This window comes from Triticum aestivum, chromosome 3B (genome assembly GCF_018294505.1).
Source record: "Triticum aestivum cultivar Chinese Spring chromosome 3B, IWGSC CS RefSeq v2.1, whole genome shotgun sequence".
In the NCBI taxonomy this organism is placed as follows: domain Eukaryota; kingdom Viridiplantae; phylum Streptophyta; class Magnoliopsida; order Poales; family Poaceae; genus Triticum; species Triticum aestivum.
In genome coordinates, this window is record NC_057801.1 from 781,205,913 (window position 1) to 781,231,723 (window position 25,811).

A 25,811-nucleotide genomic window follows, 5' to 3' on the forward strand; every position below is an offset into this window, starting at 1 on the left:
TCTGGTTAACTTGCCTTGGCCTTTTGAATTTTCTTCGATACGAAGTTCTCATTGTGATTGTACCCACTTATGCCTGAATTCTGTTATCACTTCTGTGGATTCAAGAAACATGAAGTTTCAGCAATGCCTCTGGTAATATAATTGCCTATTCATGAACTTCATTTTCCATTTATTTGTTGTGTAAAGCAGAATATGTGAACTTCCTTTTTCCATTTATTCATTTTATAAGGTAGAGTGTGTAATTACGATGCATTGTTGCCTTGTTTGCCGGCTTCGATTATCCATTGCGTCTCTTTCTTCCTAGCAGTTTTCCGAGTCGTTTTGCTGCAGACTCGTGGAATGAAAATATGGCCATTCAGTTTATACAATCATTTGAAATTTCACCTTTTATCTGTAGCAGTTGCTGTTTGTTTTATTTGTCGCCTTTTATGTGTCACGTTGGTTCAAATTTGACTGAACAAATGGGGGTGTGCTATTAGCCTGAACCAATGTAACGATTTCTGGAGGTAAATGATTTGGATTAGCAAACAATGTGGTGTGCAAACAAAAGCCTGTGTAAGTTTACACCAGTGTCTCCCTCCCTATCGTGACAATATACTCACACATGTAAGTCCAGTAGGGATCTCCCACCATAGCTGAATGATTTGGATTCATCTACTATAGGATTAGTTATTATATCTAAGTATGTTTTCAGAAGATTAAGCAAGGTCACTTGATATTTAAATGGATAGCTGAATGATTATTTTATCATGAAAAATACTTCCTCCGTCCGAAAATACTTGTCATCAAAATGGATAAAAAAAGATGTATCTAGAACTAAAATATGTCTAGATACATCCCCTTTTATCCATTTTGATGACAAGTATTTCCGGACGGAGGGAGTATAAGAGATTAGCCTATTTGAGATGGGTAATAGAGTTACTCAATGAGATCATAAAAAGAAGAATGATTCAATCAATAGACATCAATGTTGATGAAGGCATGGAAAAAATCTTATCATACACATGATATGATGATTGATCGCATATGTTTTTGTCTAGTGAAGATAACCACTTGCATTGCACTTAGAGAAAGCGATCTATAAAAAGGGCAAGATTTGAATATTATACATCCGAAAGAGCGTGGCAGATATGACCAACATCAACAGCAGCAAGGTCACAAGTGGGCTCTCCTGCAATATCCATGTGCTATTGTTGATCCAGTGTAATGTCGCTTATGCTGAGCGTTCATGTTCTGCATGGGCTGTATTTAGAATATTGTGCTGCATGCTTCCATTCTTGGCAATTGAGATGGCGAGACTCAAGAACTCTGCATTTACCACGGTGTTTTGATTTGTCTTGTGCAACGACACGAGGCTCTCATTGTAATTCTACTCACTTACGCCTGAATAATGCCATCACTTCCGTATTCAAGAATCACCATGTTTGCCTGTAATTGTAATTTTCTACCACACATTTTTTTTGGAATTTTTTGAATTGTTTATAAATTTTTTTCTAACCGGACGAGCCTGGGCACCGAAATGCCCTACTCTTGCTTGTATATCTACTTTAATTATTCCATGCGGTGCTTTCTTCCTAGGAGACACAGGCCCATTTTTATTTTTATTTGAGACTCGTCAACATTCAGTCCTCGCAAGATCTTCTGAATTTTCTTCACTTCTGGTTTGCCGCATGCTTGCATGCCCGCAGACGCTGTCAATGTTTGAGCGGAGTTGAGATAGCAACGCCATGCTTGGCAAGGTAATACTCTACGAGCGCACGTACAGTGCAATCCTAATAGCCAAATCTCTTTCGCTTTCTATGGTTTGCACCAGTGAGGGACTGCATCATGTCTCTTTTCCGTCTGTTTGATTAACCGCCGGCCGCTGCGGGGTTGGCATCCCTCTCTTCGTCCTGGCCTTGCCTTAATATGTCCACTCATCAATCATCAATCCCCTCAAACCATTCTTGATAATTATTAGTACTGCTAATCAGTGGCGGAGCTACAGGAGAATGCTTGGGGGGCTGAAACACAAAATATGAACATTTAAGAGGGCAAAATGCTAATTTTTCTTCCAACTAAGCACAAAATTAGTATTTCCTTCACAAAATTGTCTAAGGTTGGGGGGGGGGGGGGGGGGGGGGGGGCACAGCCCCCCAGCAATACAGTAAGCTCCGCGAGTGCTGCTAATGACTGAGAAGTTTATTTCTTACTAGTATGTATGTCCGTCTGTCTCTAGGTAATGCAACTGACTGAGAAGTTTATTTATTTATAAATAAACTAATGCATCTGCGCGGAGGGATCTCTAGGTAATGCAAACTGAGCAGTTTAAAACTAAACTAATGCACCTGCTCATATGCATCGGTCGCATCAACTCACACTAGTAGAAAAAGGGGCTAATCTGAGACACAATAGTGCCGGTTTGATTTTGAGCCGGCACTAATGTGTCCATTAGTGCCGGTTTCAACGGCTAGGCGGGCGGACATCATTAGTACCGGTTCGTGGGCAACAATTAGTACCGGTTCATGCCATGAACCGGTACTAATGATGCTGTGTCAGGCCGTGGGCCCCACGAACTCCTTTAGTACCGGTTCATGTCATGAAGCGGTACTAGAGTTTCTTATTAAGCTGATTTTTAGTCCCACCTCGCTAGGAGAGAGGCAGTAGGAGCGGTTTATAAGCCGTGAGTGCAGAGACGATGAAGGAGAGGCGCAATGCTCACCTGCAGGTTGCTTAGATTCAAGCCTTTCGGAATAGAATAGATTGCACGGAGCTATGTGCAGTGTAGTCTACCCTATTCCGAAAGGCTTGAAGCTAATTAACGAGCATTGTGCATTTTTTTTATTTTTAATAAATTATTAGAACTCCAGACTTCTTGTGTTACGGCAAAAACTGGATGCACTTCGTGTACAAACTGGACAATCTCTTTCGAAGTATCAGGGCCGAATTCGGACGAAAATTCATCTGTTACACCGGCACTTCATTTTTTAAACTTATTACAACTTTAGACTTTTTTGCGTTCAGTACGCACCATTCTAAGCCACGTCATCAATTTTCAACCCTTTCTGACATTATTTGCTCCCCTAGCACGAACTGGTACTAAAGAGGTTGTGGCAGGGCTATTTTTAGTCCCACCGCGCTCCCCTAGCAAGATTTTGATCACCTTAAATATGATACTTCTCAAACTATCACAAGCATTTGGTCTTCATTGAACTCTATGTGTAGGATCTGTGGCTGCAATAGGAGTCTTCGCTGGTTCTTAAATCACTTTGACAATTTAGATTCTATACAAAAAGATTATTGATGATCAATGTATTTTTTATGTACTTCTCTGTAGCAGTAGCGCGTTTTGGCTGAAAGGCGGTACTGATCAATGTATTTTTTTGTGTGTTACTTCTCGAACTATATAAAAAGGAAGAAGAAGAAGAAGAAGAAGAAGAAGAAGAAGAAGAAGAAGAAGCAGAAGAGGAAGAAGAGGAAGAGGACGAAGAAGAAGAAGAAGAAGAAGAAGAAGAAGAAGAAGAAGAAGAAGAAGAAGCAGAAGAGGAAGAAGAGGAAGAGGAAGAAGAGGAGGAAGAAGAAGAGGAAGAAGAGGAAGAGGAAGAAGAGAAAGAAGAAGAAGAAGCAGAAGAGGAAGAAGAGGAAGAGGAGGAAGAGGAAGAAGAGGAAGAAGAAGAAGAAGCAGAAGAGGAAGAAGAGGAAGAGGAAGAAGAGGAAGAAGAGGAATAAGAGGAAGAAGAAGAAGAAGAGAAATGACCGTGAAACAGTAAATCACCGCAAAACGACCTCTGAAAAAGCAGAAAAGAAAAAACTATATAAAAAACTACTCAAAAATAAATAGAAGAAAATAAATAATGCAGGAAAGAAAAAAATTATATAAAGCAAAAATATTCACAAAGAAACTAAATACAGCAAACAAACTACTCAGAAATAAATAGAAGAAAAAAATAATGCAGAAAAGAAAAAAAATTATATAAAGCAAAAATATTTAAAAAACTAAATACAGCAAAAAAACTACTCAGAAATAAATAGAAGGAAAAAATAAAGCAGAAAAGAAAAAACTATATAAAAAATTACTCAAAAATAAATAGAAAAAAATAAATAATGCAGAAAAAAAAATATAAAAAAATATTGGGGCGCTGCCCGGTGGGCCTGCCAGACCTAGGGTGTACAAATACAGATCCAGAAGGTGCTTGCCTAAGCAGCCAGAGGCCCTGCTACTACAGCCATCTGAAATCTGAACATGGGGACCCAACACTCCATAGGCCCACAACGTAGCAAGCCTGTGCACATGACTAGGAAAGTCCATTTGCTCGTTGTTGATAAATTTAAGATTATGCAGTACACATAGCTTACTCTATTTATTTTTCTTTGGTAGAGCAACGCGTTCGCAAAGTCAGCATATGGAGATTGGTGGCGCGATTTAATTTGACTTTGGCACTACAGTCCAAGCGGCATCTCTAGGCCATTTTGGCTGGCCTCTACATTGGATCTGATTCCTTGCTAGGGCAGCTAGACTAACACTGTTAGCTACTACTACAACCAGCTGATACATGGACCCAGCCCTGCAGAGGCCCACAAGGTAGTCTGTGCACATGATCTGCCATCTTAATTCGCTCCTCCTTGGTAAATTAAGATTATGCACTACATATAGCTTCTCATTTTAGTACAACAACAGGAACACCACCACAACGCCTTCTTTGCAATCGCAGAGCGCGGCCAGTTAGCTTCCTTCCACTCAAAAGAAGTTCCCAACAGCTAGAGATACCGAGCTTTCCATGGATATTGCCATGGGGGCTCTAGGCCATCTTCTCCCCAAACTCGGCGCTGTCCTCGCTGGTGAGTTCACCTTGGAGAAACGCGTGAGAAAAGGCATCGAGTCTCTTGAAACAGAGCTCACACTGATGCATGCCGCCCTCCGCAAGGTGGCAAAGGTGCCGCCAAAACAGCTCGACGAGCTGATCAAGATTTGGGCAGGAAAGGTGAAGGAGTTGTCCTACGAGATGGAGGACATCCTTGATGCTTTCATAGTCCATGTGGAGGATGGTGGCGAGCCTTCCAACCCAAAGAAGAGAGTCAAGAAGATACTCAAGAAGACCATGAAATTATTCAAGAAGGGCAAGGTTCTCCATCAGATCTCTGATGCTCTAGAAGAAGTAGTTCATCAAGCTAAGCAATTGGCCGAGCAACATCAAAGGTATGTGCCACAGATGCGGGATACTAGCGTTAGTGCTAGTGTTGACCCTCGCATGATGGCACTATACACAGATGTGACAGAGCTCGTCGGCATTGAAGAAACACGAGAAAAGTTAATCGATATGTTGACTGAAGGTGATCATGGGTCGAACCAGCAATTGAAGACTATATCTATTGTTGGATTTTGTGGGTTAGGCAAGACAACTCTTGCCAAGGCAGCATACGACAAGATTAAAGGGCAATTTCAATGTGATTCCTTTGTTTCTGTCTCTCAGAATCCTGACATGAAGAAAGTTTTCAAGAATATTCTCTATGAACTTGACAAGGAGAATCATGCCCACTATCGTAACGAAGAATGGGAAGAAAAGCAACTGATCGATGAACTCATCAAATTCCTTAATGGCAAGAGGTACTTGTGTTTTTTTTTCCTTTTGCAGACCAATTGTCATTTCGTCTAGTAAAATAATGACATTGTTTTAGACTAGTGCATATGCATCTTGATAGCATAATGTTGATTAATATTGTATACTTTTTCATGTAAATTCATGTAGTTAACACATAATCCACTTTAAAAAAATAGGGAGCGCAAAGATTTAAGGTGAATGAGAAATTCTTTGTGTCAAAGTCCACGATCTCAATTGCTTAAAACCATGTGCAACTTTAATTTTAGAAATGTTCAATAGGGCAATTGTACATGTCTACAGGTACAATTGTACATGATTTTTGTGCAACTATTGGTCTCACAGTATGCAATTGATCACCATAGAAATATCTTATTTTTAGAATTGCCAACTTAAAGAAAACCTGTAATTTTCAACTCATTATCTTTTTAATCATATAGGTACCTCATTGTAATTGATGACATATGGGATAAAGAAGTGTGGAAATTAATCAAGTGCGCTTTCTCCAAGAAGAGTCCCGGAAGCCGGCTAATTACGACAACCCGCATCATTAGTGTCTCCGAAGCATGCTGCTCTTCTAGGGATGATATTTACATAATGAAACCCCTTTCTGACGATGTATCAAGGACACTCTTTTATAGAAGAGTATTTTCTCATGAGACAGAGTGTCCTCAGGAATTGGTGCAAGTATCCAAAGAGATTTTGAAGAAATGTGGTGGCATACCATTAGCTATTATTTCTATAGCAAGTCTTCTGGCTAATAATCCTCAGATAATAACAGAGGATCAATGGTATGATTTGCTCAATTCCATTGGCCGTGGGCTCACAGAAGATCAAAGTTTGGAGGAGATGAAAAAGATATTATTATTCAGCTATTACGATCTGCCATCGTATTTGAAACCATGTTTATTATATCTCAGCATCTTCCCAGAAGACCAAGATTATGAAAGACAAGCTAATATGGAGATGGATATCAGAAGGATTTCTTAACGATGAAAAACAAGAAGCTAGCTTATATGAGCTTGGTAACAGGTACTTCAACGAACTAGTAAATAGAAGTATGGTCCAGCCAATATGCAATGATTATGAAGATGAAAAAAGGGTAGAAGCTTGCCGTGTACATGACATGGTACTTGACCTCATAAGCTCATTGTCAAGTCAAGAAAACTTTGTCACAATATTGGATGTCACCAGAAGAAAAATGCCTAACCCAAGAAGCAAGGTCCGCAGAATGTCCATCCAAAATAGCAAGATAGATGTGGATACCACTAGGATGGCACATATGAGGTCACTTACAGTATTTGCAAATAATGTTGTTGGGGAAGTGTTGGATATTTCAAGTTGTCAAGTTTTGCGTGTGTTGGATTTAGAAGGTTGTGATGTCTCAGATATTGGGTATGTGGGGAATCTGTTACATTTGAGGTACTTGGGATTAAAAGAGACACATGTTGAGGATCTACCCATGGAAATAGGAAAGCTACAGTTTTTGATTACCTTGGACTTAAGAGGTACCAAGATAAAAGTATTGCCGTCAAGTGTTGTTCAGCTAAGACGCCTGATGTGCCTATATGTTGACCATCGGATGAAGCTGCCCTCTGGAATGGGTAACCTGCCCTGCCTAGAAGTGCTAGATTACCTGGCTAGGTGTGTGTGACACGGACCTCAATGTTGTGAAAGAGTTGGGGCGTCTGACAAAGCTCAAGGTTCTCCGGGTTTTATATGATCAGTTGGATGAGAGCTCAGATAAAGCTTTGGAGGAATCCCTTGGTTATTTGAAGCAACTGGAAAGTCTATGGATAGAGATATTTGCCACTGATGACTGCATCAATTTCATGAGCGATGTCTGGGTGCCCCCTTCACAGCTTCGTAGGTTGGATTTCCCATACAGCCGGTTCTTGATACTGCCGGCATGGATTAATCCTTCATTGCTTCCTGTCCTCACCTATCTTCGTATCTTCGTGGATGAAGTTCGATCGGATGTCCTCGAGCTTCTTGGGAAGCTTCCTGCTCTTTGTGTTCTCGAGATAACGGATTTCTCTAAGTTCAATGGAGAGCATCTGATGGTAATGCCTACCCTTTCCTCCGGTGCGAACACATTATTCCCACGTGCGACACATTGCAGCTTCCTTAGTATTGGTGCCGTGCCGTCAATGTTCCCTCAAGGAGCTGCACCGATGCTGAAACACCTTACGTACGCCTTCTCAGCTAAGTGGATCTCCAGTGAGAACTTAGATTTGGACATGGGGCACCTCCCATCCCTCGAGCGACTCAATGTTATGGTTTTCAATGAGGAAGCTAGCGATTGGGAGGTGGAAGAAGCACAGGATGTGCTTTGGGACGCAAGGGATTACTACCCCAACCATCTCGACATGCAGATAGACCTGATGGGTTGAGGTTCCACTTCCATCCCAGCGGAGAAGGTACGTAGGCTAGTCGCACAAGCATGTCTTCCCATCATATGTTCATTCTTAATTTGTTTCTTTCTCAGTTTCAGGCGGCGGAAGCGAAGCATGCGTTGAGGTTAGCCAGATCCTCCTCCATTAGCATCCCTCTGTTGTTGTAATTGTAGTCCCCTTGTTTGCTCACCGAGTGCTTATTTCTTTCTGCTTCCGTTTTTCAGTTTCAGGCCAATGAAGTGCTAGGTCGATTCATCAAATCTTCCACCCAGGTATACTGTATTGACTCAATTAATTAATTATTAGTACTTGGTAGCACCGAACTATTCTCAGTTTCAGCATATTCTTTAGCTGGCTAGCTGGACATGAATCTATTCAGCGATGGCCTCTTAATACATGCTGCTAAGATTCATAGGGCCCCGTAATTGTCATTTCTGCATGTGTTACAAAGATTAGATTTGTGAAGTAATCCACATTAGTGAGCAATCCACAAAGTAATATGTGTTTCTGCAGTTGGATGAACACTGTTTCCTATTTTCTGTTCGGAACATTTGACAGTACCATTTGTATGCATTTGCTAGCAGTATATGTGCCTATCTGAAGTTCCAACATAACTGCGATGTGGATATCGCCTTGGTTAGTTATGGTGCATAAATAATTCACAGTAGGATGTTTTCCTACTGCTTCAGGGTCAAAAACTTATGGTGCGTAGATGCATAGCATCGGTTGTTACTTCAGCTTGCCAAATGATCACATATAACGTCGTCCTAGCAAGCAATCCATTAGTAGTACTAGTACAGATGCCCTTTTCTTTACTTGGATGAAGTATGTTTTCTTCTTCTGTAACATTTAGCTGGGCCACTCACATGTATGTCTTTCAACATGGCATTGCAGGTAGCATGAGCTAACAAATCGTCGTCGACATGGACTCTGATTGTGTGTGCCCCAACTCTGGTGCCGCCACTTCTTTTGCAACCACTACAGTCAAGCACACTGCATTTCCCTTGCCGTGTGATCCGTCTTCCTTCTCCAAGGAGATGAATTCCCCATTATGTCCTCTCATCTTTGAGTTATTTGCTTTTTTATTACACCAATTCAAGAACCATTAAAGTTTGTAGGGCAACCCCTGCATTTTGCCCTGACGAACCATTAGCTATTATGTACTCATGTTTGGATTGCCTGCTCTCCTGTGTTCCTCGTTACACTCCTTTGTTTGTAAAAACTTTTATTTCAGACTCATAAGCTAAAATTCCGAGTTCAGTTTGCACAGTATGTTTTGAAGCCTCGTCTTCTATTTGTCATATTGATTTGATGGAAATAACAGGGAATTTAGCCGTGTCGTTTTGATGTAACTGCTCTTAGGACCTGTATCTCTAGGTGTACTTGTCATGTTGGAGTAGAACTGGAACTTGAATTGTTGTCGCAACTCAAGTATGCTTAGCTCTTAGCTGTTGTTTACGCACCATTTGTACTTCTACTATTCGGTCCTGAACTGATGCAACGATTTCAGACTCGGAAACTAAAAAACCGCGTTCAGTTTTTACTATGTTCAGAAGTGTCATCTTGTATATTTGTCATGTTGGCTTGATCAAACAAACAGGGATAATAGAAGTGTCGTTTTGATACGATTGCTCTTAAAACATATATTGAGTCCTTCTTTCTAATTGAATCGTATTAGAACTTGCTATTGCATCTCTAGGTGTGCCTTTGCTCTCATTTACTCGGTAGAATTATTCGACCTGAACTGATGCAGTGGTTTCCGGAGGTAAGAATGGTTGGGTGTACTCCCTCCCTTCTTCGTTGACTCTCAGTCTCTCCTTTACTCGGAGTACTAATACAGGGAGCAAATCAGGTGATGTTCTTTGTGTGCCATGAAGCAAATCATATTTATGTAACGCAAGCAAAGATCCGTTCATTAGCAATTCGATGGATAAGCTACACATATTTGTTTCTTTCTGCTGTATCCCACATGAACAAGTAGCCCGCTCCTAATTTATGGTGGCCGTTTGGGAAAAAAAATCTAACTGAAGATTTAACTCAGACAGTACTTCTGTCTAGTGTCTTTTTGTGTTATCACGCTCTGGGTTACTAGCGCTGTCGAAATGCTGCGAGGATTCAGATTTATTATCACCACACAAACTTTATCACGCAGCTGAGGAGTTACTTTTCTGGCACATGAAGCTCGATAAGGTGCATGCTTTGTTTGTGCTATTGTGAATTCCTTTTGTTGCCCTCGGAATGTGATCGATGGATCCGGGCGCACCCGAGCGGCTTCGCGTTCTCTGCTAATATCGGTGTGATTGATCAGACGGTTATAGGTCCCCCGGTCGGCCGTGCTCGATATCAGTGCGTTGCTTAATTTCTTCCTAGCAGCAACTTCAGACTCTTTCTTATTCGAGGAGGCTTGTCAACATTCAGTTCCTGAGATCTTCTGAATTTTCTGCACCTTCTATTTGTATCTCTTTGTCACTTTTTTTTTCTCTCTCCTTGCAGCTAACATGCTGCTTCTTTGTGTAGACGTACCATCCAGCTCAGTACAAACTGTATCATCTTTTTTTTCTCTTTGTGTAGAACTGAACTGGGACTTGCTATTTTGTGTCCTTGGAAGTGCTTTACTCTGTCCCAGGTGCAGCCAAGATGAGTAGAGAGGCGCGCGTGTCACCCCTTTTCAGACTATGTTTCGATCGATCGCCGTTTCGACAGAAAGCCCTACTAACTTAAGCCCCTAGCCCAGTATTACAAAATCCAGTCAACCCGTTTATCGAAAAAGGGTTTCCCCCGCTTTGTATTCCAAAGCAACCAACACCGATACAAGATCGCTGGGGCGAACAGCACAACAAGCCCAAAAGAAAAAGAAGAAAAAGCAAATGCCAACAACGGCAGCTCGACAGAGCACGGATGACCCGCCACCGCTACGCCCACCAAAGACAAACCACTACAACCCGAGGCTCCGGACCACCGCGTACAAAACAGCACCTCCAAGAAGGAAAGCGACGCCAACGACGCTACTGCCCAGACATGTCCTAGGGTTTCCCCGGCACGCGGAGGGAGGTGGGGGATGGATATCACCGACACCCTTCAGGAAGGAATGGTGGCACCCGCAGGTGTCACCGCATCGGGGCCGAAGACCGCTAAGGATTTCTCCCGTACTCCAATCCCCGCCGCCCAACGGACCGGAGCCGACCAGCCAGACCGCCGCCCACCACCATGCGTCATCGCGGTTGCGCCGTCACCCACGCCGCCTCACTGCGGACACCAACACGAGGCCAAAAGGACCGGAGAGAAGCGCCCCGCGGAGGGAGAAGCAGCACCGAAACCGAACGGGAGGGAACCACCTCCACCGCCGTCGTGCGGGAGGCCAGAGCCTCCGGCATCGTCGCGGTAGCCGTCCGAACGCAGTAGCAGGGCATGTCAGGCCCGAAACGGGCCCGCTAAGCCCCGCCGCCACGCTGCAGCAAGCCGGCGATGGCGCCGCCAACACCCTGCCGCGCATCGCCTCTCCCCCGCCTCCCGGAAGCCACGAAGCAGACCCACACCGCCGCCGGCCCGCCCAGGCCCAGATGGGGCCCGAAGGGCCCAGATCTGGGCCGAGCGGGCGCCGCCAGATCGCGCCGCCGCGTCGCCCCGTCGCCAACGGCGACGCCGCCGTCCAGAAGCCCGCCCCCGCTCGCGCTAGGAGCCCCCGCCGCCGCGCTGGACCGCCGCCGCCGAGAAGCACCGCCCGGGGTCGCCCCGTCCCGCGCCGGCGGACACCCGAGAGGGGAAAAGCCAGGGGGCCGCCGCCACCAGCGTCGCCCGGGCCAGGCCCGCAGCGGGCGCCGGCGACGGCGGCAGAGAGGAAGAGGGAGGGAGAGGCGCGCGGGGGGAAGGCTGGGCGCGGCCGGCCGCCCGCGGGGGCGGCTCGGTCGCGAGAGCTGGTGTGATGAAGACGCCCTTCTGGAACAGTGTCAGTCAACCCGTTTCAAGCTGTCTCACCTAGGACTACTGGATTGTGGCAAGCCTAGCCGGGCATGGTTTATAACTAATACCCAAGCATCTATTCCAGGCCAAGTTTTTGCCTCAAGGTTGTTTCACTTGTTTGAAAAAGACTTCTAGTGAATTATGCATGTGACACGTGCTATTAATTTGGTACCTGGTGGTGTGCAAATGCTTTGTAGATTTAAGGTTTTGTTTCAAATTTTTTGAACTGGTGTGTCGTTCGGTTTGGTTCGTTTAGCATTTTTTCATTCAATATGGGGCAGGGTGGTGTGCTTATTTTTCTTGTTTGCTTCTATGTTCTGCCACTTGGTTGAAAATGACATTACAATGCGAATTAGCACAAGTATTGAAGTGCTGCACGCTGCCATGTAACGTGGTGCACGCCAATTACAAATCTTGCTAGCTTTGCATGCACGTATTTCTCTCTTATGGTAATTATTTCTCTTAGATCAATGTGTCAAACTTTAATCTATTTGCACCACTATATTCTACACGGTGAACTCTACAAATAGAGTCCAATATTGAATATATTTTCTCTTATGAATATTTTGCAATACGTGGGACCCGCACGTCATGTGAAGGGGTCTCCTAACGGGAACCGGGTCTGGACTTTTTCTTGTATTTGGTTTTCTCACTCAAACATCATGATCTCACCAAAGCGAGTTCATTATTAACACATATAATTTTCATAGGGGCCCATATGTCATGGAGCACTGCCTTGTTAATATTCATATTGTACAGAAAAATGGAAAACTATTGGTGCAACTACATGTCGGCTGCATTGGCACATGCAAAATTCATATATGAGGTATTAACCGGTTCATGGCACATGTAATAACTTGGGATGTGGCCGTGTGCAAACCCGTGGTGACTCTAAGTTTGTATTCAATTTTTTTTGAACGTGTGTGCGTGCTTGTTTGGTTCCTCTAGCGTTTTATGCGGTGTGTGGGCCAGCAACGATGTGTGAATTCATAGTACAGGAGTTTATCTGCCGAACGGTGTTTCTTGAGTTTTCTTTGGGCTAATCGGCGTCGTTTGTCTCGGCGCTGTCGTCCTATTTTCAGGGACAGCGGTGCTGCTTCTGCCGCTGTTTGCTTTGCTGCTTCTACATTTGGTTTGTTTTTTATCAACCAACTATCTGTCGGGCAGCAGGGATTGACTATTTTGCTTTTCCCGTTGATGTGTGCATGCAAGGCGCAGTTTTCGAGGGATATCATGACCACATGCATGTATCTTCTAGGATTCTCTCCGGCCGCTTAAGCTAGGCGATTTCATTTTCTTTTCTTTTTTAATATGTGCATGGGTTGGTAATTGTTGGCATTGACACATCATGGTATTACGTGTGTGCTTTACCAAGTTGCCGCTTAATCCGTAGTTTCTCGATCACTGCATGTGTTTACTTTCTAGACGAATCATGCGTGTATAAATAGGAGTAAGCTTTGTTCCCGTTTACGATCAAGTGAGACAACCTCGCACACGGCTCTCCTTTCCTCTTCCTCCTCTCTCCCGTTTCTTTCCCAACGTACACCGGCCAAACCATCCGTCGACAACTTCATCGAAGCCAAGGAGGTGAGCCAGAGAAACAACCCCGTCGAGGGGGACCCGGACTTGCTCTCACGGTTCATGACAGTCATGGGCGAGGATGATGGCCGCAGCAAGCTCCCCGCCGTGTTCCCCATGCCTGAGGCAAAGCGCCGGTTCCCGCGGGATGTGGTTGTCAGCTTCATTCTGGTCGGTGAGTATACGACGACCTTGGCCCTGACATGGTTCTTCTGGATCCTCACCACGAACCAGCGGCGCGAGCAGCGTGTCCACTACGATGTCTCGCGTTCGCTGAACGGCAACGTGTAAAGTATGCAGTACCTGCACGCCGCTATCATCGAGGCGATGTGCCTGTGCCCGTCGGTTACCTTCAACGGGAGGGTCGCCAATTATTCGGCGTACAAGCGGATGGAGAATATCGGCCCGGAGCACTCGCTCGGTAACGGCGGCAAGTTTGTGGCGCGGTACCCGGTGTGCCACGCAAGGTCACGTGCATGCTTCGGGAAGGAGATGGTCTACGTGCAGATGAAGACGGTCGTAAACTCGCAGCAGCCGTTATCCGGAAGTCCAGGTTGAACGCGGTGGCGCTATTTGTTTGTTAATATGTATACAAGAACTAAACATCTTCACATCAGTTAATGATCAGCTAGAAACTGTTCGTTTTAGCAGACAAAAAGTGAAGAAGATGCTTAATATTCCACCCGTTAATGATCAGCTAAAAGCAGAAGGTTTTAGTAGAAAAAGTGAAGAAGATAGTTAAGGTGCAAGGGACTGCTTGCTCCGAGAGGCGGTTTCACTATTTTCAGATTAGATAAGCCAAGGTTGTTTCTAGATCATAGTAGGCGAAATACAATTGTGGATTTAGATACATTTTTTAGATGTGGATTGGAGGTTGGTGTGATACTCATGTCTTCTCTGACTGGGATGCAAGTTCAAGTGAAGTCATTTTTTATATCTTTTTATGTTCATTTCGTGTGCATGGTGAAGACATTTTATTGTATTTCAGAACACACCTTTTTGTGAAATAAGACACTGTGTGAAGCCAGAAGCGATACATACGAGTCATAATGCAGGTTTTGGTTTCCAGATTGCCACATGTTCTCTGAAATTCCATAGGAAATTTGAAAATTATACTCTATATTAAATCGGTTTGGAGATTTGACTGTTATGAAATGGTATGCAAAAAGTATATTAGATGCTATTTTTTTTATATGCAGTAGTGCTTATTCGGGCATGGACACCTCCTAAATATCCTCCTCTCCATTTGCTGCGTCGTTCAGAAGATGTCCTCCTCCCATTTTGATATGATCTTTTTTTTGAGTTGTTTTTGCTACAGGGATAGTGCCCTTTTTGTACAAGAACTGATGGTTAGTGCTCACTGATCCACAATCTTATGATCTGCAATTTCTTCATGAAGCTCGAAGGTCCCATGTCTTCATTTTCAACATGGATCAACGAGTACCATCCAGTAAAATTTTCTGTTCTCTACATATTTCTTGTTTTTGCCTTTGCTACTTTAATGACTTCAGATCTCATGATTGTTCTGTATTTTGTTTGTCTCATTGACAATGAGTTTTTCTTGGAAAATTCCTTCAGTTTTGCAATGTTTTATTGTCAAATTTTTATTTGAATATTTTGAATGAACACGGTATTATTATTAATGCTCATGCTTTAAAAGATATACAACTAGCGAAGTTTTTATTTTCAGAAATTTGCTTCTAACTGAAATGAACAGCATAAGTGAACAGTTTGGCAGATTATAGTGGCCAAGATTGTTTTGCACGATTTCAGTGGCAAATTTTAGAAATTAGCAGATTTTCTTGACAAAAAATTTACCAATTTGAATTGTTTAGTCCAAGGAGCATGGCACTATGGTCAGGCGCAGCATTAGCAGGTGCGATGCCATACATCCAACCAACCCCTTCTGAATCGTCTAAGACATAAACAAAGACATTACATCAATAGAGAAATATCTCTATATATACAATATAGAATAACATAAACTATCATCTATAAGCAGACACTACTACCACGTTAGAAAGAAAAAGATGTTTCTCAAGGGTAATGTATCAATACATAACGTATTGATGGGGCGCGGCATTGCCGCCGCGCGGGTATGGCTAGTAAGTATAAAAGAGCTTGAATGTTTTGCTTCCCTGTCATGATCGAAACATGAACTGATTTATGGACACTCTTCCTATCTTTACATAGGGCAGCCTAATAAAACTAATATAAAACTAAAGCCTGTTAATGGGCGAGTAATAACAGCATCAGCAAATAATATTTGTTGACGGCATCTTGTTATATTGCGCCCTGAGATCTCAAATTCATCTTAGTTGTGCATGTTTTTTCTTTTTGAGGTAACCACGTGTATCATTAATCACAAGAGTTAATTACACAAAATCACAATTTCAGGATAACTTATAACACTTTACCACAACATTTGAGATTTTTAACACAAAACCACAACTTTGCGGAAACTTATAACACTTTACCACAACTTTTGAGTTTGTTAACACAAAACCATAACTGCTGGACTAATTCTCAACATTGGGCCCAAATCTATCTATCAACTTCTTTTAAGAGCCAATTTGAATGATTGGGCCCACATGTCAGGCTCTAGGCGACAAATTCCCTCTTACGTGGCGCTAACTGAATATCTGTAACATAGCAGTGTATTAGCAAAAAAAAAGTGTAACATAGCAGTGTGCATACAACATCATCGTCTCCTCGACAACGCGTTCACCTGCAGCTTCTACGCCATCTACCCCAGAAAAAAATACACCATATTCACCTTCTTCGTCTGGTGCACTCCCCCCAACCATGTTGTCGTCTGGACAGCATGGCACATGCACTATACCGAGTTATGCATAGACAAGGCTCCTGCCTTGTGCTCCATGGTATTAGAGACGCGCTCGTCCTCCCCAGGACCTTTCTGTCTAGTTCGCGCACCCCGCCGGCCATGCCATAGTCCGGACGGGCGCTGCCAGCACATCCGTGCTGCCACGTTGTGCACAATCAGGGCTGCCACCTCGTTCTGCACGACCACTACAACGTGCTCATCCTCACTGATTACAACGTCAAGATCATTTGGAACTCCATCGCCAAGGAGAGTCACATGTGGGCGCGGATTTGAGACACTAGGAACCTCGCCATCGAGGATGCTTGGAGTGATCGTCCTGTGGCAGAATTTTGACCACCCCAACAACAACCAACTCCCTGATCAATGCGTCGGTGGACTTCATAGTGTCGGTGCGAGATGGCAAGAGGAGGAAATGGTAGGCCACATAGGAGATGCGCACATGCCACCGTTTTCCTGCTTAGGTCCTAAGATGTGGGCCCAATCAATCAGATTGTCTATTAAAAGAAGTTGACTGGTAGATTTGGGCTCAATATTGAGAATTAGTTCAGAAGTTGCGGTTTTGTGTTAAAAACTTAAAAATTATGGTAAAGTGTTATAACACTAGTGCAGAACCGGCCTTTAGTGCCGGTTCGTAACGGTCTTTAGTGCCGGTTCATAACGGCCTTTAGTGCCGGTTTGCCAACCGACATTAAAGAGTAGGGACTAAAGGCCCCCTTTTAGTACCGGTTCGTCACGAACTGGCACTAAAGTGACACCACGTGGCACGAGCCAGACCCGTGTGCGTGTAGGACATTAGTACCGGTTGGTAACACCAACCGGTACTAAATATTTGAGTTTTTTTTGCTTTATTTCCCATTCCATTTTTTTTGTTTGCTTGTATTTCACGATACTACAAATTGTACATGTTATGCATATATATAAATAGATTTTCTCGTACATAGTACCGCATATATATATATATATATATATATATATATATATATATATATATACCAACAATATAGGGATATCAATCTTTTACTAATATACTCTAATCAATATTAATTAAGATTTTGATTAGGTTAATATGTGATTAGGTGAAAGTGGTAGACAGGACGTACTTTTTATCTTGAATAGTATTACTATTCACTAGGTAGGACACTATTCACAAAAGTGCTTTACTATTTAAAACATTATTTAGAATAGTATTTTCACTATTCACAGTAATATTTAATTCAATATGATTACCTTCACGTTCTAACTAGATTATTTATTTGATACATGATCTATTCTGGGCTGGCGAGGCCAACAAATCGACCGATGAATGTACGCAGTGGTGTAAAATCCTACTCAGTACTCATCATATTTATCATTATGTTGTATCAGATGTAGCTAGTTACATTCACTTAGCAATTTTAATTGCAAATTTATGGGGTAAATTCCTATCATCTTCTCAGGCAGTTCCACCCGAAGGGAATACTTCTCTACCTCCACAAGGTTCTCATTCAAACGCCACTCTGGGCTACACAGAGAACTACACACGCAGATGTTTCTCCTATAGGATCCCTAGCATAAGAACTCGTCTCATAAATTTATAAATAAAAGCACCAAGTGAAACCAAGAAACTACATGATTTCCACAACATAATTTACATATGGCTTTCCCTTTCGGGAGGCCCCGAAGGGATTACACAAACTAAAGAAAATTACCTTCTAACTACCTTCTTGAGCCTTACAATGCTCTGGATATGGTGTCTCTTATTGAAGGAGGAAAACTACTACTACTACTACTACTACTGAGCAACGAGCTTGCTAGCTGGGTCGCAACTCTTTGCTCTACCGGTGGCTAGTGGCTCTTCTCCGTCTGGTGTCCTTTTTCTCTTCGCAGCAAGTGTCTCCTTTTATAGGCGAGAGAGCAGCTCTTTGGATGGCTTCCGGGAGAATGCACCTCTTATTTTATATGTAGTAGGGATGCATGCGTGTCCCTCTAGGCGATGGATAAGAGCGAGAGATAGTGCCCCGACAAACTTCAATCTTCAGGAATCTATCAAATCTTTGCTTTGTTCACGTGGGCATTGTCCCTCTGTGGATAATTGGTTGGCTCTTCTTTTCTTCTTCGCTTGCCAGCGATGCACTTCTTCATGCCTTCAGATAGGTAGCTCTTCCTTAGGAATTCTTGTGTCAGTGTATGCGTACATACATGCCAAGGCTGCTTAAATATTCAACACTGCATATTCATTTAATTTAAATTTAATTTAACTTGCTTAGATATTAGACATTGCTTAATTTTTTTTATTTACAGGGGGGTCCTCCCTGCCCATATAATTGATAATACCTTATCAATATTTGGAATTTCTATCAATATTCGGGTCGGAGATATGTCCTCCGTGCCCGAATAATTGATAGTAATATCAATATATGCAGTTTGGGCTTCATTCAGGATTTTGCCCGTGCCCTGCTATGTCCATATTATCGACATCATTTAGCAGACTGAAATCATATTTTTGATCACATTCGTTCTTTATTTCTTCAAATTTTTCATCCATTTCATGCCTTAATTCTTTTAATATTTCTTCTTTTAATTCTTTCTTTATTATTTTTGAAAATTCTTCAAATCTTTTATCCAATTCTTGATCTATGTATTCACTGTCTAAAGGGTCAAGCCTCTTTAGAAGGCATTCTTGATATGTTTGATATTTTGGAGATTCTTCCTTCTTTATATTCTTAGAACTTGATGCCTCCCCTTTTGCAGGAGTTGGTGAAGCAGGTATGCCTCTTCTCATTTGGATACAGTCTTTAGCTTTTGGGTCAATATAATAATCTTGCCCAAGATAAGGCGTCATCTATATTATCATATCTTTTGAATGTTAAAATCTTTTCCTTCTCTTTTTGCATCTAATTTTTGAATCATAATGTTTTCCCATTCCAGATATATGCCAGGCTTATTTCCGTCAAATATAATATATAGTATTTCTCCTTTTGGCATTTCAACCTTTTTTGGCAATTTTTTGTTTAGTTCGTTGAAATATTCTGACAAGCTATTCAAGATTGAAAGCATATAGCCCTTTTCCTCTCTTTTGGTGGTATATTGGAACCAGAAATTATCCAATGTGCAGCGTTGAACTTCATCAAGCTTGATATGAGCCTTTGGCTTGAAATTGAATGTATTTGGCTGAAATACTTTCAGCCTATTTTCTTCTCCAAAGAAGACATATTCCTCCTTGGTTTGGAATAATCCTTTTTAGATTTTATATCTCTATACCAATTTGGAGAGAATGGTTGCAACCCAGTGCATTCTGTACATGTATTTTCTATATGATATTCTTCTATGGTCTCACTAAGTTAGATATTTACAAAATTCAAGGGGATCTGGACTTGTGCCATATTCATCCTCTAAATTAGATATTTCCACATTTTGTAAGGACTTTCTTTGTTTTCTTACTTCAGATATGTATGGAACATTATCTTGATAAGGAATATAAATGTTACCCCTTCTTCATGTATAATTGTGGTTTGTAAAGATTGTTGTAAAAATCTTAACCCTATTATCATGTCATCATTTATTACTGACAAATCTCTTATTGGAATTTCATCTATTATATATTTTGTGCCATTTATGTAAGCTTCAATATTATATGCTACCTGATTATGTATCTTCTTTATTCCTGACATATCGGTAGATACTTCAGCTTTATTATCATCTATAGTTTCAACTATTTCGGGACATCTCATAAAATATTTATCATGAATGATATTCTTAGTGCAACCAGTATCTAATAGTGCCAGTATTTTATATGAAATATTTGGCTTCAGAACATTCTTAACTGGGATCCTTATTCCTAACACTTCTTTGAATGGTAATCGAACAATATATTTGTTTCCAAAACTAGTAATTGCGTCTTTCAATTGTATCAATATGTCTCCTTTTTTATCCCTTACTGTTACCATTTGCTCTTTCATTTCAGTGTTTTTTGGAACATTATTATTTTGCTCTTTACTATTTTCTAACTCATCTTTAAGTTTTTCTAGCTCTGCTTCTAGCTTATTTATTCTATTTTCTAAATTTCTAACCCTACTGGATAATATTCGCTCTTCTGGTTCCAATTCTATCTCTTATCTCCATTTTTGATTATTGGCTCTTAGACATGAGGCACATGCTTGTTTTAAACACAGGCTACATGTGAACCTATTATCTTGGCTTGGGTAATATATACAGAAAACACATTTTATGTTATAATCACCTTTTCCTCTAATCCAATCGTGTTCACAATCTACTTGGTTCATCATTTCAATTTTTAAACCGGCCAAATCATCTATTAGGTCTATTTCATCTTCACTTGATTCATATTCTGGAGCCTCATTTTCTACTTCATCTGTTTCTATAATTGAATATATTGACTCGTCATCTTTTATTTCATCATCACATACTAATATATTTTCATTAACGCTATCTATAATTAACACTCTCTCTTGTTCTTCATATTTGCTAGAGTATCTTTTTTGGTCTTTATTAGGGAAAGTTCTACTTAAATGATCCGGTGAGTTACATATGAAACACCTGCATGTTTTATCATAGGTTTTCTTAGGATTATATCTTCTTACATTTCTTTTATGCAAGAATGGGGCTCTATTGTCTGATCTTCTTAAGAAATATCGTTTCTTTGTTCTAAAATTTCTATTATCTCTCCTCTGGGTTTTATAATATTTGTTTTTCCTATGCCTTTCTTCTCCATACGTAAGTGGTATTTGGACTATGTTATTGCAAAAATTATAATCTGATTTCTTCATAGAACTTTGGGCTTGAATACTAGTACACACCTTTCTTAATTGTTTGAAAACAAATGTTACAACTTGATATATATTTACCACGTTTCCTGTCGTTTCCTTTTTATATTCTTCAAATATTATTGACCCTAGGGGGTCAGGCAACTTATTAAAATACCTCTCTACTACGCCTACATTAAAACCTTGTTTAGCAGTAGTAGCATTATACAAATAATGCTGGGAAAATTCTTTGATACCTTTCCAGCTAGTTAATGTTAATTTTTCTATTTCTCTTAATCTTTCATTTTGTAATGAGGTATGTCCTAATTCTGGATCTTCTGCTATGATCATATTTGAGATAACATTCGCAAAGTTATTAGGATTACTTGCTGCCCTTTTTAATTCTTCATATTGACTAGGGTATGATTCTACCCATTGTTCCCAAAGAACTTTTACAGATTCTCCTAAAAATGTTTCAAGATATGTTAGCATATTTTCTACCTTAGTGCATATGCTATACTGATTTTGTATATATTTTTGAACTATTAAACCTTTCCATATGCTGATTATATTCGGCCAATCTATTGGATCATGAGCTGCTAGGTTTAATATAGCGCCATCGTTCTTATAATTTTGTAATTGCACTGGTTTTTCAAAATCTCTTCTTTTAGTACCCATATATCTATATTATCCAGGGATATACGTAGGTTGATAGTCATCTTTTTCTGGAGGCCATTGTCCAGCTGATCTGGTAGGTCTCTCTCTATCTCCTTCCCTTTTTACAGATGATTCTCCATATCCCCTTCTTCTTTTACCACTACTTTCTACTTCCATGGCTTCCATTGCATTCTCTAAATTATGTAGTCCCACATCATCTAGTGAGTTATAGAAGTCACTATTTTGTTCTGAATCATCATATCTTTCATCTTCTGACCACATCTCTTTTATTAATTCCTCCTCTTCTTCATAACTTTCTAATAATAACTTATTAGTGATATCCCATTGCTCTTCGTCACTAACAATTTCTTCTTTTTGGATAATATTCTCATCTTTATTATTATTATTACTGATAGGATTTTTATTAATAATAGCATTTGCTTTTCTTTCTTCGGATGCTATAATTTTATCTTCCATGCTTGAACTACTAGTGGCAGACTTTTTTATCATTTTTTAGTTTCTTTAACCTTGCAATTTCTCTAATGATAAATAGCTCGCTTTCTCTAATTTTTGGCCAATCCTTTGTCATAGAATGACTATATTCCCATTCAATATGCTTTAGCTTCTTTTCCCAATGAATTATTTCATCATCTAAATTAGCCTTTTCCATATATTCAGATATACCTTTATTCTTATCATCATTAATTTCTGATTCTGACATAAATGATTCAAAGTCTTCTATTGATGCAGCTTTATAGTTCATAAACCGAATACTGCTACTTCCTTCACAATTTTGATAGCTTATGTAGTTTTCAGGTTGCTTTAATTCTTTTTTCTCTATTAATTCTCCTATCTTCCATTCTTCTCCTGCTCTTTCTTCAGAGCCAATTTTAAGAGGATTCATAAATTTAATACCTTTTGATTGCATGCTATCAATTACGTCATCCACATTTACTCTATATCTGGAGCTACTTCTATTAGTGAGCCTTCCTATAAATTCTATGCTTACTAGCAAATTTGTTCCTTTAAAATCTTCATAACCTTTAGTTTGGAAACCAAAACTCAATTTTTCAATAAATTCTTTTACGGGCATCATTAGGTCTGGAGCTATATAGGTTATTAATCTATTTTCATTCATGTCTCTTTCCAAAAATCCTAATGCTGCTTTGTCTACTGATTCCCATCTTCTGTCTAATAATGTTATCAAAACCTTTGCACCTAATTTCTTCCTTGTCATATCTTTAATTCCTATGATATACATACCTTGGTGAATATATTTATAACCACAATATTTTAGTTCATTTTCAATATTTTTGCTTACAATTCTTAAATCTACTGGGTGTGTTAACACACTTAATTCTACTTCTCGAGATATTCTGTATAGACCACTCTTACTTTCAAACATACCCATGTGATATACTTGTTGTGGTTTTATTTTTCTTAGGGTATCTTTTTGATATCTTTCTAGATCTCTTTGTATATCTATAACTTCTTCAATGCTATCGATATCATCAGCTTTGCATGATAATCTATGCTTCATGGCTAGAGGCCTTGAATCTTGCCTTACTAATTGGAGAGTTTTGTCTCGTCTAAGGAAGCCTTTAGATACGTCCATTTTTCTGAATTAATATTTTTAGTAGAGGCAACTATTCCAGATGATGATAACACAATTTCTTTGTTGCTTTGAACACTTTTTAGCTTATCTAATACTTGAATTAATAGTTGGATGATTGTGTTATTTTGTCTTACTATTACTTTGGAATCTTCTTTTGGGGAGTCGTGATCAGAAAACCCGACAGGAGGTGATAGGTATTTAGCTACTTCGTTTAATGCTTGAGTATATTCGGTCATATAATTATGAGATAATCAAAGTTTTAACCTCCTACACCAACTTTTTTATTTCAAGTATATCTTGTCTTGATTCAGTGCATGGGAGTGACTCTTTGCCTTTACTTAAGTAACGGCCTATTGATAACACTTCCTCTTTAATATAATCGTTATTCTTGGAAAATGTATTCTGTCTTGCTTTTGCTTCCTCTAGCTTATGTAAAGCTAGATCAATTTTATTATTCAATCCTAACTTTCAAATTTTTGGTCTAAATTATCTTGTCTTTTTCCCCAAGTTATGTAAAATTTATATATCAAATAGACGACTGTATTTAACTGGCTATGAGATGAATGCCAGATATGCTCTTCAGAAGAATTTACTCTACACCTTATATTTAGATTTTCCTTAATATTTATTACTTTACCTGCGCTAACTTCTAAGTTTAAATATTTTAACCTTTCAATGATTACACGCTGGATCTGATACCAACAATATAGGGATATCAATATTTTACTAATATACTCTAATCAATATTAATTAAGATTTTGATTAGGTTAATATGTGATTAGGTGAAAGTGGTAGACAGGACGTACTTTTTATCTTGAATAGTATTTACTATTCACTAGGTAGGGCAGTATTCACGAAAGTGCTTTACTATTTAAAACACTATTTAGAATAGTATTTTCACTAGTCACAGTAATATTTAATTCAATATGATTACCTTCACGTTCTAACTAGATTATTTATTTGATACAGGATCTATTCTGGGCTGGCGAGGCCAACAAATCGACCGACGAATGTACGCAGTGGTGTAAAATCCTACTCAGTACTCACCATATTTATCATTATGTTGTATCAGATGTAGCTAGTTACGTTCACTTAGCAGTTTTAATTGCAAATTTATGGGGTAAATTCCTATCATCTTCCCAGGCAGTTCTACCCGAAGGGAACACTTCTCTACGGCCACAAGGTTCTCATTCAAACGCCACTCTGAGCTACACAGAGAACTACACACGCAGAGGTTTCTCCTATAAGATCCCTAGCATAAGAACTCGTCCCATAAATTCATAAATAAAAGCACCAAGTGAAACCAAGAAACTACATGATTTCTACAACATAATTTACATATGGCTTTCCCTTTCGAGAGGCCCCGAAGGGATTACACAAACTAAAGAAAAATTACCTTCTAACTACCTTCTTGAGCCTTACAATGCTCTGGATATGGTGGCTCTTATTGCAGGAGGAAAACTACTACTGAGCAACGAGTTTGCTAGCTGGGTCGCAACTCTTTGCTCTATCGGTGGCTGGTGGCTCTTCTCCGTCTGGCGTTATTTTTCTCTTCGCAACAAGTGTCTCCTTTTATAGGCGAGAGAGCATCTCTCTGGATGGCTTCCGGGAGAATGCACCTCTTATTTTATATGTAGTAGGGATGCATGCGTGTCCCTCTAGGCGATGGATAAGAGCGAGAGATAGTGCCCCGACAAACTTCAATCTTCAGGAATCTATCAAATCTTTGCTTTGTTCACGTGGGCATTGTCTCTCTGTGGATAATTGGCTGGCTCTTATTTTCTTCTTCGCTTGCCAGCGATGCACTTCTTCATGCCTTCAGATAGGTAGCTCTTCCTTAGGAATCCTTGTGTCAGTTTATGCGTACATACATGCCAAGGCTGCTTAAATATTCAACACTGCGTATTCATTTAATTTAAATCTTATTTAACTTGCTTAGATATTAGACATTGCTTAATTTTTTTTATTTACAGGGGTCCTCCCTGCCCATATAATTGATAATACCTTATCAATATTTGGAATTTCTATCAATTATTCGGGCGCGGATATATATACACATGTATATATATACACATGTATATATATCATCGAATGTCTCACAACCAACACCATTATTCACACATACACATGTATATATATACATATACAATTTCTCCTACATATGTTGCCTTGGTGCCTCCGGAACACGATGACAAGTGGTTTATCGGGGCGGTAGCGGGTAATAATATCCTCCTTTGGGATTTATGACCTGGTCGAGCAAAAATTCGGCTATTTCCTCTTGAAGTGCTAGTATGCGGTCCGATGATAGGAGCTTATCCCGCACCTCTCTGAACTGTTAAGAAGGAGATCAATATGCATGTGTGTTAGTTGTGTGACTAGATATCGATAATGTTGTGAATAGTGTTCTGACAAACGTACCCAGTCCTGTCTATCAGATCTGCT

General features: G+C 40.3%; 1 long non-coding RNA gene, 1 other non-coding gene and 1 pseudogene across 2 annotated transcripts; 1 reads left to right on the forward strand and 2 right to left on the reverse strand.

The window, feature by feature from the left end:
* Nucleotides 1-4,757: 4,757 nt before the first annotated feature.
* Nucleotides 4,758-7,969, forward strand: LOC123067894 (disease resistance protein RGA5-like; annotated as a pseudogene).
* A 6,213-nt stretch (nucleotides 7,970-14,182) lies between these two features.
* On the reverse strand, nucleotides 14,183-14,283 carry LOC123073175 (small nucleolar RNA snoR99). Its single transcript, XR_006435628.1, has one exon. It is a non-coding gene; the product is annotated as a small nucleolar RNA snoR99 (small nucleolar RNA).
* Nucleotides 14,284-17,946: 3,663 nt separating this feature from the next.
* Nucleotides 17,947-25,140, reverse strand: LOC123072383 (uncharacterized). The gene is made up of 2 exons (XR_006435077.1): nucleotides 24,766-25,140; nucleotides 17,947-18,478 (listed from the first exon to the last, which is right to left on the reverse strand). It is a non-coding gene; the product is annotated as an uncharacterized lncRNA (long non-coding RNA).
* Between the last annotated feature and the right edge of the window lie 671 nt (nucleotides 25,141-25,811).